The following is a 13,498-nucleotide window of genomic DNA, read 5'->3' as shown; positions in this document are numbered from 1 at the left end:
CAGTCCCTGATTCTCTGCCTATTAGCAATCCTGAGTGTTTTAAAGTCGGCATCGTCATAGATACACCATACAGTATCTATGGACGAGCAGCTTTGTCACTCAAGGACAGGACTACAGAACACCTCCCCCATCCCATCTTCTCCATAAAAATAGGGAGGGTGTGCTGTAGTTCACATTGAGAATTAGGAACAATGCTAACCAATAAACCAATAGAGCAAGGCATGTACACAGAGCACAGGGAATTTATCAGATCACCAGATTTCTGGCAAGATCAACAGATCATTTTTACACTTACCCTGTCACGTAGTGTCATCTAGGGGCTTTTATTGGTAAATGTAACAGACAAAAATGAAGCAAATAAGAGTTCATTGTTCGGGTTTACACAAGGAGGATGAAGCTGTATTAGATTTCATTATTGTTATACAAGTGCCCCACTAAACGTACACATTTTTCTATCTCAAAATCTATGTACTCCTTTTTATAAATATGTTGTATTAAACATTTGAGGTCTCATACAGGCTTCAACAGCATAGCGCACTAAACCTATCTTCTAGCCAGAGCAGTGTAAGGAATGTACCATACTAAATAGAAGCCTTCTTACATGTGTATGCAACCTGTGATGTTATTGTAGGGATAGAGCAGCCATTGGGACCAGAGCCCCCTAGTCAGGGCCACCATCAGGGGGGGACAGCCGATACACATGTAGAGGGCCTGAGCGCTTGGAGGGGCCCGGACCCCGGCATCCAGGAAGTGTGCAGGAGACAGTAGCCAGGGAAGACATAAGGCAGGAGAGGCGCCAAAGGATAAGTGCATAGTAAGCACAGTAAGCTAGCTGGCAGGGCTGGGACTCGAGAGATGTTATGAGGGAGGGACTTAAGAGCCTTTCAGCTACTCATTGGCTGAGGAGGCAACAGGAGGCAAGCTGCTCTGCCTCCTGCTGGCCCCTTAGCCAATGGGTACCAAGGGTGATCTGTCCATCACTGCAGAGCCTGGTGCTTCCTCTGCTGATGGGATTGAATTCTTCTGCAAAGAACCTGCTGCGGAGATCGAGGTAAGAGAGCTGCTAGAAGATATGTACAGTTCATAGCCTGTGACCCGCCTCCTGCCCTGGTAATAACAGTCACTGTATTTACAACCCTATTGCTGTCCTTTTAGAAGGGTGAAAGTAACTTCGCATAGGTATTAGCTTTTGTCACCATGTTAAAAGGACAGCAGTATGGGTAGCATTACAGTGACTGTTATTAGTCCAGGTTCACTAAACTAGCCAATAGGGTTGAACGAACCCAGACTGTATTGTTCGTGTTCATACTGGACTTTTGGGTATTCGGTACCCGGACCCGAACCCGGACATTTCACTGTATGTTCGGGTACTGTCCGTTGTTCGGTAACGTTATTTGATGTTTTGGCGCGGTTTTAATGGTACGCTTTCAACAGGTGCAAGGCAGCCAATCAGCAAGCTTTTAACTAGTGTGCCCTAGAAGCCATCACAGCCATGTCTACTAATGGCATGGCTGTGATTGGCCAGAGCAGCATGTGACCCAGACTCTATATAAGCTGGAGTCACACAGCACCGCGCGTTACTCTGCTATAACTTTACTAGGGACAGGTTCCTGACTGCTACTGCTGAGGGAGAGATAGGAGTTTACTGTAGGGTCAGGCTGGAGATTGCTTTTAGGGAAAGCATAGGAACAATCTGCTTTATCATACAACGATCTACATTGATTTGATTGTGTGGGGTGCAGTGCACGATCTTTTTGCCCGGAGGGAGACATAGGAGTTTACTGTAGGGCCAGGCTGGAGAGATTGCTTGTAGGGAAAGCATAGAATAGGAATAATCTGCTTTAATCAGACAGCGATCTACATTGATTGTATTTTGTGGGGGTGCAGTGAACGATCTTTATGCCCTGATCTGAGCCAAGTGAGGAGGAGAAAGGAGAAACAAAAAAAATGTTATCAGTCTGTTAGGCGTGCGGTGCTGCACATTTCATGCAAGCTGAGTGCATATGTGTGTACTTAATCTGCATTTAAAAAAGAAAAAAAAAATGTTACTTCATATTTAACTTTGACATACAGTCTTTAGCCAGACACTGCTTTTCTAACCTGCTCTTAAAAAAGCACCAATGTGAGGGGAAAATCATTCTTTTTCAGTATTTCATTCAAATGTTTTTTTTATTTTTTTTTATTCAATAGCAGAATAGAACAACAACAATATCCAACCTGTTAGGCGTGCGGTGCTGCACATTTCATGCAAACTCAGTGCATGTGTGTGCCTAATCTGCATTTAAAAAAGAAAAACATTTTTTCCTTCATATTTATCTTTAAAGACTGTATGTCAGACAGACATTGCTTTTCTAACCTGCTCTTCGAAAAGCACCAATGTGAGGGGAAAATAATTATTTTACAGTATTTAGGGTAAAAAAAATATTTTTCAGTTTTTCATTCAAATTAGTTTTTTTTCTATTCAATAGCGGAATAGAACAACAGTATCCAACCTGTTAGGCGTGCGGTGTGTATCGGGCATTTCCTACAACCTCAGTGCATATGTGTCTGCTTAATCTGCATTTTAAAAAGAAAAAAACTTTTTTCCTTCATATTTTACTGTGACTTAAAGTGTTGAGACAGACACTGCATTTCAAATCTGCTATTCAACAAGCACCAATTAAGGGGACAATTATTTTTCAGTTTTTCATTCATACATTACAGTGCGATACACCCATTGCATACTGTTGTATTGCGCATTGCAATAAAAAAAAACATTTAGGGGCAAAAAAAGTTGATTGCGGCCCTGTCTGCATATGTTACAGTGAGATACACCCATTGCATACTGTTGTATTGCGCATTGCAATAAAAAAAAAACATTTAGGGGCAAAAACAGTTGATTGCGGCCCTGTCTGCATATGTAACAGTGAGATATACCCATTGCATACTGTTGTATTGCGCCTTGCAATAAAAAAAAACATTTAGGGGCAAAATAAGTTGATTGCGGCCCTGTCCGCATATGTTACAGTGAGATACACCCATTGCATACTGTTGTATTGGGCATTGCAATAAAAAAAAACATTTAGGGGCAAAAACAGTTGATTGCGGCCCTGTCTGCATATGTAACAGTGAGCTTCACCCATTGCATACTGTTGAATTGCGCCTTGCAATAAAAAAAACATTCAGGGGCAAAAACAGTTGATTGCGGCCCTGTTCGCATATGTTACAGTGAGATACACCCATTGCATACTGTTGTATTGAGCTTTGCAGTAAAAAAAATCATTTAGGGGCAAAAAAAGTTGATTGCGGCCCTGTCCGCATATGTTACAGTGAGATACACCCATTGCATACTGTTGTATTGCGCTTTGCAGTAAAAAAAAAACATTTAGGGGCAAAAAAAGTTGATTGCGGCCCTGTTCACATATGTTACAGTGAGATACACCCATTGCATACTGTTGTATTGCGCTTTGCAATAAAAAAAAACATTTAGGGGCAAAAAAAGTTGATTTCGGCCCTGTCCGCATATGTTACAGTGAGATACAACCATTGCATACTGTTGTATTGCGCTTTGCAGTAAAAAAAACATTTAGGGGCAAAAAAAGTTGATTGCGGCCCTGTCCGCATATGTTACAGTGAGATACACCCATTGCATACTGTTGTATTGCGCTTTGCAGTAAAAAAAAAACATTTAGGGGCAAAAAAAGTTGATTGCGGCCCTGTCCGCATATGTTACAGTGACATACACCCTTTCTATACTGTTGTTCTATTCCGTTATTCAGTAAACACCCATTTAGGGAAAAAATATTACATTGCGGCCTAGTCTGCATATTTTACTGTGAGATACACCCTTTGGATACTGTTGTTCTCTTCCGCTATTCAATAAACACCCATTTAGGGAAAAAATATTAGATTGCGGCCTAGTCTGCATATGTTACAGCGCAACAAGACACACAGGTCTCGCATGGAGGCCCAGTTACTGGTGAAGTGGTGCTGTTCCGCAGAGCGATTCATGCGTGCGTGCTGCCGCTGAAACTCCACTATGGCATGCTGCTGCTCGCACAGTCTGGCCAGCATGTGCAAGGTGGAGTTCCACCTTGTGGGCACGTCACATATGAAGCGGTGAGCGGGAAGGCCGAAGTTACGTTGCAGCGCTGACAGGCGAGCAGCAGCAGGGTGAGAACGCCGAAAGTGCGCACAGACGGCGCGCACTTTCTGCAGCAGCTCTGACATATCGGGGTAATTTCTAAGGAACCTCTACACCACCAAATTCAGCACATGCGCCAGGCAAGGGATGTGTGTCAAACCGGCTAGGCCCAGAGCTGCTACGAGATTTCGCCCATTATCGCACACCACCATGCCGGTCTTGAGGCTTACTGGCACCAACAACTCATCGGTCTGCTGTTGAATGCCCCTCCACAACTGTCTCTTATGCTGGTCATGCAAAAACAATTTCTTCCTTCAAAAAAATTTTCATTTTAAAAATGTTTGTTCGATTTTCTAATCATTAGTGGGGTCAAATTAATGTTCGTTTTTGACCACAGTGATGGGAAAATTCAAAAGGAGCAGAATAGAAAACTTCTTGGTCAAAGGAATTTTCAGACAGTGTATGTGGTTTTGGTTCAGAAATTACATTCATTTTAAAACTGAATCCCAAAGACATTCTTTTATTCAGCGAATGTACAAAGATTTTTCGTATGAATATTCTCGTTCGACAATCGATACGTGTATGGCCAACATAAAGACCGGTTCACAGATATACTGTTTGCTTTTGATCTGTTTCTACAGTACTTTTGCTGGGCGTTTTGCGTTTTTGCACACGCGTTTTTGCTGCGATTTGCGTTTTGCATTTTTTTGGCCAATTTGTTGTTGGGCAAATTAAAAAACGCTAATCGTGGCAAAAATGCACTACATGTTTTTTTTGCAGCTTCTCTATTGAAGTCTTTTGATCCAAGAAAGCAAAAAAAAGCACCGTTTTGCATTGAAAAAAGTCCTTGACCCTTTCCAACTATGCAGCGGCTGAAAAAAAGCATAGATGTGAACGTGTCACATAGGAAAGCATGTTAAATGAACTGTAGTGCGTTTCTGCAAAAAGCACCAAAAAATGCATAGATGTGAACCAGGTCTGAAACATTAGGTAGCAGCAGCATGCTTTTTTTTTTTTTTGTATCGCCAGCAATAATGGGTTTAAAAAACAAAATAAAATTAGCCCTTTATGGTACAAAAAGAGCAGATAATCGCTACTATATCATGTTCGTTTATACTGTGAAACAGTGAAAGTAATAATTTATATTACTTATATCATATATATATAATACAAACCCAAATCCAAAAAAGTTGGGACACTGTACAAATTGTGAATAAAAAAGGAATGGACTCATTTACAAATCTCATAAACTTATATTTTATTCACAATATAATATAGCTAACATATCAAATGTTGAAAGTGAGACATTTTGAAATGTCATGCCAAATATTGTCTCATTTTGGATTTCATGAGAGCTACACATTCCAAAAAAGTTGGGACAGTGTAACGTTCATGCGTTTTTGTTAGTAGATGGATTTACAGCTGCAGAATTATTACACTCAGTAGCCTTGTAGAGAATCTGTTGAACAAACATATCCAACTCTCAGGACTTCATCACCGTGTACAGCCTGTTATATACCATATATATATTAATAGATGTTTAATGGAGGGATAGAATATATGAGGATGTATAGATGAGAGACAGGCTATTGTATGGTGAGCACTAGAAGTAGTATTAGGAGAGTTGCAGGTGATGGTAAAGCAGATAGGTTCTGATGTCAAGTATAGTGCAGATGGTAAGAGGACACAGATGGAGTATACTTAGACAGAGTAACCTAGTGCAAGGATAGTTGAAGGTAGTCCCAAGAGCTAACAGTCTATGCAGATGATAGTGAATAGATAGATACAGATAGTCTTGGTAATTGCAGTAGATGACAGTAGGAGATTGGTTAGTAAGAATCCCCTGCGGGGTACTTATCACTTAGATAGGTTTAGTAGTAACAGTGTCCATTGAAGAGGGGTGATCCCGTAGCGAGATACGGATCACCAGCGAGGTTTCCGGCTTCAGTTCAGCAAGGGAGAATGTCAGCAGCTCCGACTTCACAGGAATAGATGCGGTGAACATGTGGTTTGAACGAGCGATGAGTGAGAGCAAACCGGCGATTGAAATAGCCGCTCATAGCGGCGCTCGGCAATGATGTCATCCGGTCTTAAAGGTATATGCGTCCCTTGTTACACAAAATGGGACGCAATTAGCAGAGGAGAAATATGGAGACAAGGGTACCAGAGGTACCACAACATTACAGTACCCCCCCCCCTTAAGGCCGGCTCCGGAAGGCCTCTAGAACTGGTTTTTCCGGATATTTCGAGTGGAAATTGTGAATCAGTCTAGGGGCATGTATATCGGAGGTATCCAGCCAGGTGTCATCTTGGGGCCCATAGTTCTTCCATCGTACAAGATACTGGAGTCTTCTTCTATTGAAACGGGAATCCAAAATTTCTTTTATCTCAAATTCTTCTCCACCTTCCACTTGTACAGGAGGTGGAGGTGAGATAGTAGGCCTTATTCCTTGGTTAGGAACATGGGGCTTCAGTAGAGACACATGGAAGACAGGATGTATCTTGAGGTCTACTGGCAATGTGAGTTGTACTGCAGCTTTTCCAATAAGCTTCTCTATTGGAAAAGGTCCCAGAAATAGAGGTCCAAGTTTTTTACTAGGAATTTTTAGTCTCAGATTTTTTGTAGAAAGCCAAACAAGATCCCCAATGGCATATTGGGGAGAGGGTTTCCTACGGAGGTCGTAGTACTTTTTTTGTTGGCTATGAGCATGGGATATGGTATTGTTGAGTAATCCCAGAGAATCCTTTATCTGGGCAAGATAATCAGATGCCACTGGATTACTTGATGGCAAGATACGTGGAGGAAGGAGTGTGGGATGAAACCCATAATTCAGGTAAAACGGACATTGCTTAGTAGTGCTATGAGTAGCGTTGTTACAGGCGAATTCCGCCAGCTTGAGGAGATCTGCCCAATCGTCCTGTAGATACGAAGTATAGCAACGCAGGTACTGTTCAATGCACTGGTTAACTCTCTCTGTATGTCCGTTGGTCTGAGGGTGGTAGGGAGAAGTAAGGTTACGCTCTATTCGCAGTATCTGACATAGAGCTAGCCAAAACTTTGAGATGAATTGTGAACCACGGTCAGACAGCAGTGTTTTTGGAATACCATGTAACTTAAAGACATGTTTCACAAGTAATTCCGCTGTTTGTTTGGATGAAGGTAGTTTTCGGATAGGCGTGAAATGTGCCATCTTGGTCAGATGGTCCACTGACACCAAGATGGTGTTGAATCCTTTGGAAGGTGGTAGTTCCACTATGAAGTCTAAGGATATCACTTCCCACGGAACCTGGGGTATCGGTAAACTACAAAGTAACCCCGATGGTTTCGTGTTGTCAATTTTAGACCTTGCACAGATATCACAAGATGAAACGAACTTTTTTACGGTTGTCTTCATGTCTGGCCACCAAAATTGCCTAGTGAGTAGATTGAGAGTTTTAGTCATACCCATATGTCCTGCCATAGGTACATCATGCGACAATTCTAAGATCTTGGTTCGCATAGTAGGGGGTATGTATAATTTATCGTTGTAGTAGAGGAAGCCTTCTGCGTCAGTAGTTAGTTGTGGTGGAGGTGAGTCCAATCCTATGCTGTGCAAAATCTCCTGCTTCAGGGAGCGAACGACTCCGATAATACGTTCAAGTGGTATTATAGGAACTGAGGGAACCTCAGTACAATCTTTCTCGGCTAGTCGTGAGAGTGCATCCGCTTTTTTATTTTTGTCTGCGGGGGGCGTGTAAGTCACTAAAAAATTAAATCTCAGAAAGAATAACGACCACCGTACCTGCCGGTGGGAAAGAGTTCTATTAGTTTGAAGGTATTGAAGGTTTTTGTGATCAGTATATATCAGAATTGGCAATTGAGTGCCCTCTAGTAGATGTCGCCAATTCTCTAACGCTAGTTTTATGGCTAATAACTCCTTCTCACCTACTGGGTAGTTCACCTCGGGGCTACTTAATGACTTTGAGAAGAAAGCAACTGGGTGAAGAGGTGAGGTGTTTGTTGGTCGTTGTGAGAGAACTGCTCCTACTGCCATATTAGACGCATCTACCTCCAAGATGTATTGAAGGGATGGGTCTGGATGGCATAGTATGGGGGCAGTAGTAAAGCTTGATTTCAGCAGAGAGAATGCTCCACTTGCTTCTTTTGACCAATTAAATGGTTTCTTCGTGCTTGTAAGTTGTGTGAGAGGTTTCACAATCGCAGAGAAGTTCTTAATGAATTTCCTATAGTAATTAGAGAATCCTAGGAACCTTTGTAATGCTTTGCGAGTGGTTGGCACAGGCCAATCCAGAATGCAGGATATTTTGCTCATGTCCATTTTGATTCCACTTTTAGATATAATATATCCTAGGAATAGTACTTCCTCTTTATGAAACAAACATTTCTTTGATTTAACATATAAGTTATGTGCAAGTAGTCTTGACAACACAAGTCTCACATGTTTTATGTGCTCAGGTAAGGAATGAGAATAGATAAGTATATCGTCCAAATATACTACCATACAAACATCAAGCAAGTCTCAGAATATCTCATTTATAAACCGTTGGAAGGCTGCGGGAGCATTACATAGCCCAAATGGCATTACAAGGTACTCAAACAGTCCGTATCTGGTTCTGAATGCCGTCTTCCATTCATCCCCTTTACGGATTCGAATTAAATTGTATGCCCCTTTTAGGTCCAATTTTGAAAAGAAAGAAGCCCCACGCACCTGTTCGATAAGTTCAGGAATAAGAGGTAAAGGATAACGATCCTTTATTGTGATGGCATTTAATTGTCTGAAATCAATGATAGGCCTAAGGCTAGAGTCCTTATTGCGGACGAAGAAGAGCCCAGCAGCAGTGGAGGAAGTAGAAGGTTGGATGAATCCTTTTGCCAAGTTCTCATCCAGATACTCCTTAAGATGAGAGAGTTCATCCTGTGAGAGAGGATAAACATGTCCGAAAGGCAACTTGCTATTAGGGAGTAGATCGATACAACAATCATAGTCCCTATGGGGAGGTAGCATTTGAGCGTTTTTCTCAAGGAAAACCTCCGATAAATCCTGATAACACTTGGGAATAATGTCATCCGGCAGTACAGACAGGATCCTATCATGTGTGGGGAGGTTACACGTCGTCTCACAATAGTGAGAAGAGAAGGCTAACGTTCTTGTTTTCCAATCGATGATTGGTTGATGTATGTGTAACCAGGGAAGTCCCAAAATGATTGGAAAATGTGGTGAAGTTAATACATCAAAGGTGGTGGTCTCCACATGAGACTCGTCAGCAGTTACAAGGAGTGCCTGTGTCTGACTGGTGATAGGACCAGAGGATAAAGGGGTACCGTTAATAAAACTAACGGAGACAGGTTTGGGTTTTGAAACAATAGGTATTTTATTAAGGGAGACAAAACAATTGTCAATGTAGTTTCCACAAGATCCGGTGTCAATCATAGCCTTGGTGGTGATCCTAGTTTGGTCCCACTGCAATGTTAATTGAACAAAAAGATAAGGATTAGAAAAGGAAGTTGTGAGTCCCCCTAGAAAGACATTTGAACACTCACCCTCTTTTCTGCGGACAAGAGGACAGCCGTTTACCAAATGATTCGGGGATGCGCAGTACATGCAAAGATGTTCGGTTTTCCTCCTGGCACGTTCAGAAAGGGTCAGAGGTGGACGTATCATTCCTACTTCCATAGGAGTAGGGTCAGCAGGCAACATCCGAGAAGGACTGGAAAATGGTGAGCCCATCTTCTCAGCCTTTCTTTCTCGTAGTCGTCTGTCAATATTGATACTGGTCTGTATCAGTCCCTCTAGAGTGCCAGGTAAATCCGCTCGGGCGAGCTCGTCTTTAACGGCCTCAGATAGGCCGAGTCTAAACTGCGTTCGCAAAGATGTGTCGTTCCACCCTGAATCAGGGGACCATCTTTTAAAATTCGCCACGAAATCTTCAACAGGTCTCCTTCCTTGTTTTAAGGCCCGTAATTGGGTATCAGCGGTTCTCTGCTTGTTGGGGTCTTCATATAAACTAGCAAGTTGTGCTAGAAATAAGGGATAAGAATTAAGGAGTGGATCATCCTTTTCAAAGAGAGCATCTGCCCAGGCCCGGGGTTCACCCGTTAAATAGGAGATGATGGTACAAACCTTAATTTGGTCAGTGGTGTAGGTTAGAGGTTTTAACAAAAAAAAAAACAATCGACATGCGTTTTTAAATTCACGGAATTTGCTCCGATCACCAGAAAACACTATAGGAGGGTTTATCTTAGGCTCACGGGGCTGAGCAGCAGGAGGCTGTGTGAGACGGCCAAGCTGCTGTCTCAAGGTCTGATTTTCATTTTGTACCTCTGTAAGCGCAAGGATCAATGCATCTACTTGCTGTTTTAATTGTAGTACATGAGTGGATAATTCTGCTGAATCCATATTTCTTTTAAAGGCTCGTTCAATCTGTAACGTTCATGCGTTTTTGTTAGTGGATGGATTTACAGCTGCAGAATTATTACACTCAGTAGCCTTGTAGAGAATCTGTTGAACAAACATATCCAACTCTCAGGACTTCATCACCGTGTACAGCCTGTTATATACCATATATATATTAATAGATGTTTAATGGAGGGATAGAATATATGAGGATGTATAGATGAGAGACAGGCTATTGTATGGTGAGCACTAGAAGTAGTATTAGGAGAGTTGCAGGTGATGGTAAAGCAGATAGGTTCTGATGTCAAGTATAGTGCAGATGGTAAGAGGACACAGATGGAGTATACTTAGACAGAGTAACCTAGTGCAAGGATAGTTGAAGGTAGTCCCAAGAGCTAACAGTCTATGCAGATGATAGTGAATAGATACAGATAGTCTTGGTAATTGCAGTAGATGACAGTAGGAGATTGGTTAGTAAGAATCCCCTGCGGGGTACTTATCACTTAGATAGGTTTAGTAGTAACAGTGTCCATTGGAGAGGGGTGATCCCGTAGCGAGATACGGATCACCAGCGAGGTTTCCGGCTTCAGTTCAGCAAGGGAGAATGTCAGCAGCTCCGACTTCACAGGAATAGGTGCGGTGAACATGTGGTTTGAACGAGCGATGAGTGAAAGTAAACCGGCGATTGAAATAGCCGCTCATAGCGGCGCTCGGCAATGATGTCATCCGGTCTTAAAGGTATATGCGTCCCTTGTTACAAAAGATGGGACGCAATTAGCAGAGGAGAAATATGGAGACAAGGGTACCAGAGGTACCAGAACATTACAGACAGGTAGCAATAAGAGGCCGGAAAAGTTAAATGTACATATAAGGAACAGCTGGAGGACCAATTTGCAACTTGATTAGGTCAATTGGCAACATGATTGGGTAAAAAAAGAGCCTCTCAGAGTGGCAGTGTCTCTCAAAAGTCAAGATGGGCAGAGGATCACCAATTCCCCCAATGCTGCGGCGAAAAATAGTGAAGCAATATCAGAAAGGAGTTTCTCAGAGAAAAATTTGAAAGAGTTTGGAGTTATCAACATCTACAGTACATAATATCATCCAAAAATTCAGAGAATCTGGAACAAAATCCGTGCGTAAGGGTCAAGGTCGGAAAACCATACTGGATGCTCGTGATCTTCGGGCCCTTAGACGGCACTGCATCACATACAGGAATGCTACTGTAATGGAAATCACAACATGGGCTCAGGAATACTTCCAGAAAACATTGTCGGTGAACACAATCCACCGTGGCATTCGCAATTGCCATCTAAAACTTGATAGGCCAAAAAAGTAGCCATATCTAAACATGATCCAGAAGCACAGGCATTTTCTCTGGACCAAGGCTCATTTAAAATGGTCTCTGGCAAAGTGGAAAACTGTTCTGTGGTCAGACGAATCAAAATTTGAAGTTCTTTTTGGAAAACTGGGACGGCATGTCATCCGGACTAAAGAGGACAAGGACAACCCAAGTTGTTATCAGCGCTTATGGAATGGGCAGCTTACACACCTGGATAGGCACCATCAATGCTGAAAGGTATATCCAAGTTATAGAACAACATATGCTCCCATCCAGACGTCGTCTCTTTTAGGGAAGACCTTGCGTTTTCCAACATGACAATGCCAGACCACATACTGCATCAATTACAACATCGTGGCTGCGTAGAAGAAGGATCCGGGTACGGACATGGCCAGCCTGCAGTCCAGATCTTTCACCTATAGAAAACATTTGGCGCATCATAAAGAGGAAGATGTGACAAAGAAGACCTAAGACAGTTGAGCAACTGGAAGCCTGTATTAGACAAGAATGGGACAAAATTCCTATTCCTAAACTTGAGCAACTTGTCTCCTCAGTCCCCAGACGTTTGCAGACTGCTATATAAAGAAGAGGGGAGGCCACACAGTGGTAAACATGGCCTTGTCCCAACTTTTTTGAGATGTGTTGATGCCATGACATTTAAAATCAACTTATTTTTCTCTTAAAATGATACATTTTCTCAGTTTAAACATTTGATATGTCATCTATGTTGCATTCTGAATAAAATATTGAAATGTGAAACTTCCACATCATTGCATTCTGTTTTTATTCACAATTTGTACAGTGTCCCAACTTTTTTGGAATCGGGTTTGTAATAAACACAAACAGAAAAAGGCTATATGGGCAGTCAGACATGAAGCTATATTAATGGGTGGAAGGGAGATATAAATCTTTTATGTTAAAGAAGTACCAAAAGATGAGACTTTTTTTTTCTCATGGATATAATCATTTTAAATATAATGCACAATACTGGTAAAAGTTTACTTTAAATGTATTTGTAATCCCTCATATTAATTCCAGTCTATTAGCCTCCACTTTCTCTGGGTTCAGATGCTGATCTTCCCTGCACAGAGTCTATAAAGTGATTTTTTTTTTTTTAAACAAACATGTTATACTTACCTGCTCTGTGTAATGGTTTTGCACAGAGCAGCCCTGATTCATCTCTACTGGGGTCCCACAAAGACGCTTCTTTTTTTTTTTCCAAAAAAAGACGCTTCTGGCTCCTCCTGCCTTCAGAGTGCCCCGATAGCAAGTTGCAAAGTATAGTATAGAGTGCCCCTATAGCAAGTTGAAAAAACTTCTGCCTTTAGAAATTCCTGCCCAGGACTACATGTCCCATGAGGCATTGCTCCTCACACTTTCACATTCACAAGTTCTCAGGTATTTACTGACATGTATGGATGGTGTACTAAACTGTATGTGTGCTGCACTGTGTATTCTGACATGTATGGACAGTGTACTGAGCTGTATGTGTGCTTCATTGTATTGCATAATATGTAAACAAGTAATGCATTCTGTATGCAGGCCAACTAATCGGCTGACCAACTAATCGATTATGAAAATAGTTGACAACTATTTATATAATTGATTAGTCGTCGATTAATTGATTTGTTGTTTCAGCCC

The sequence above is a fragment of the Pelophylax lessonae genome (genome assembly GCF_965119305.1).
Source record: "Pelophylax lessonae genome assembly, chromosome: 3".
In the NCBI taxonomy this organism is placed as follows: domain Eukaryota; kingdom Metazoa; phylum Chordata; class Amphibia; order Anura; family Ranidae; genus Pelophylax; species Pelophylax lessonae.
This window is presented reverse-complemented; position numbering follows the sequence as displayed.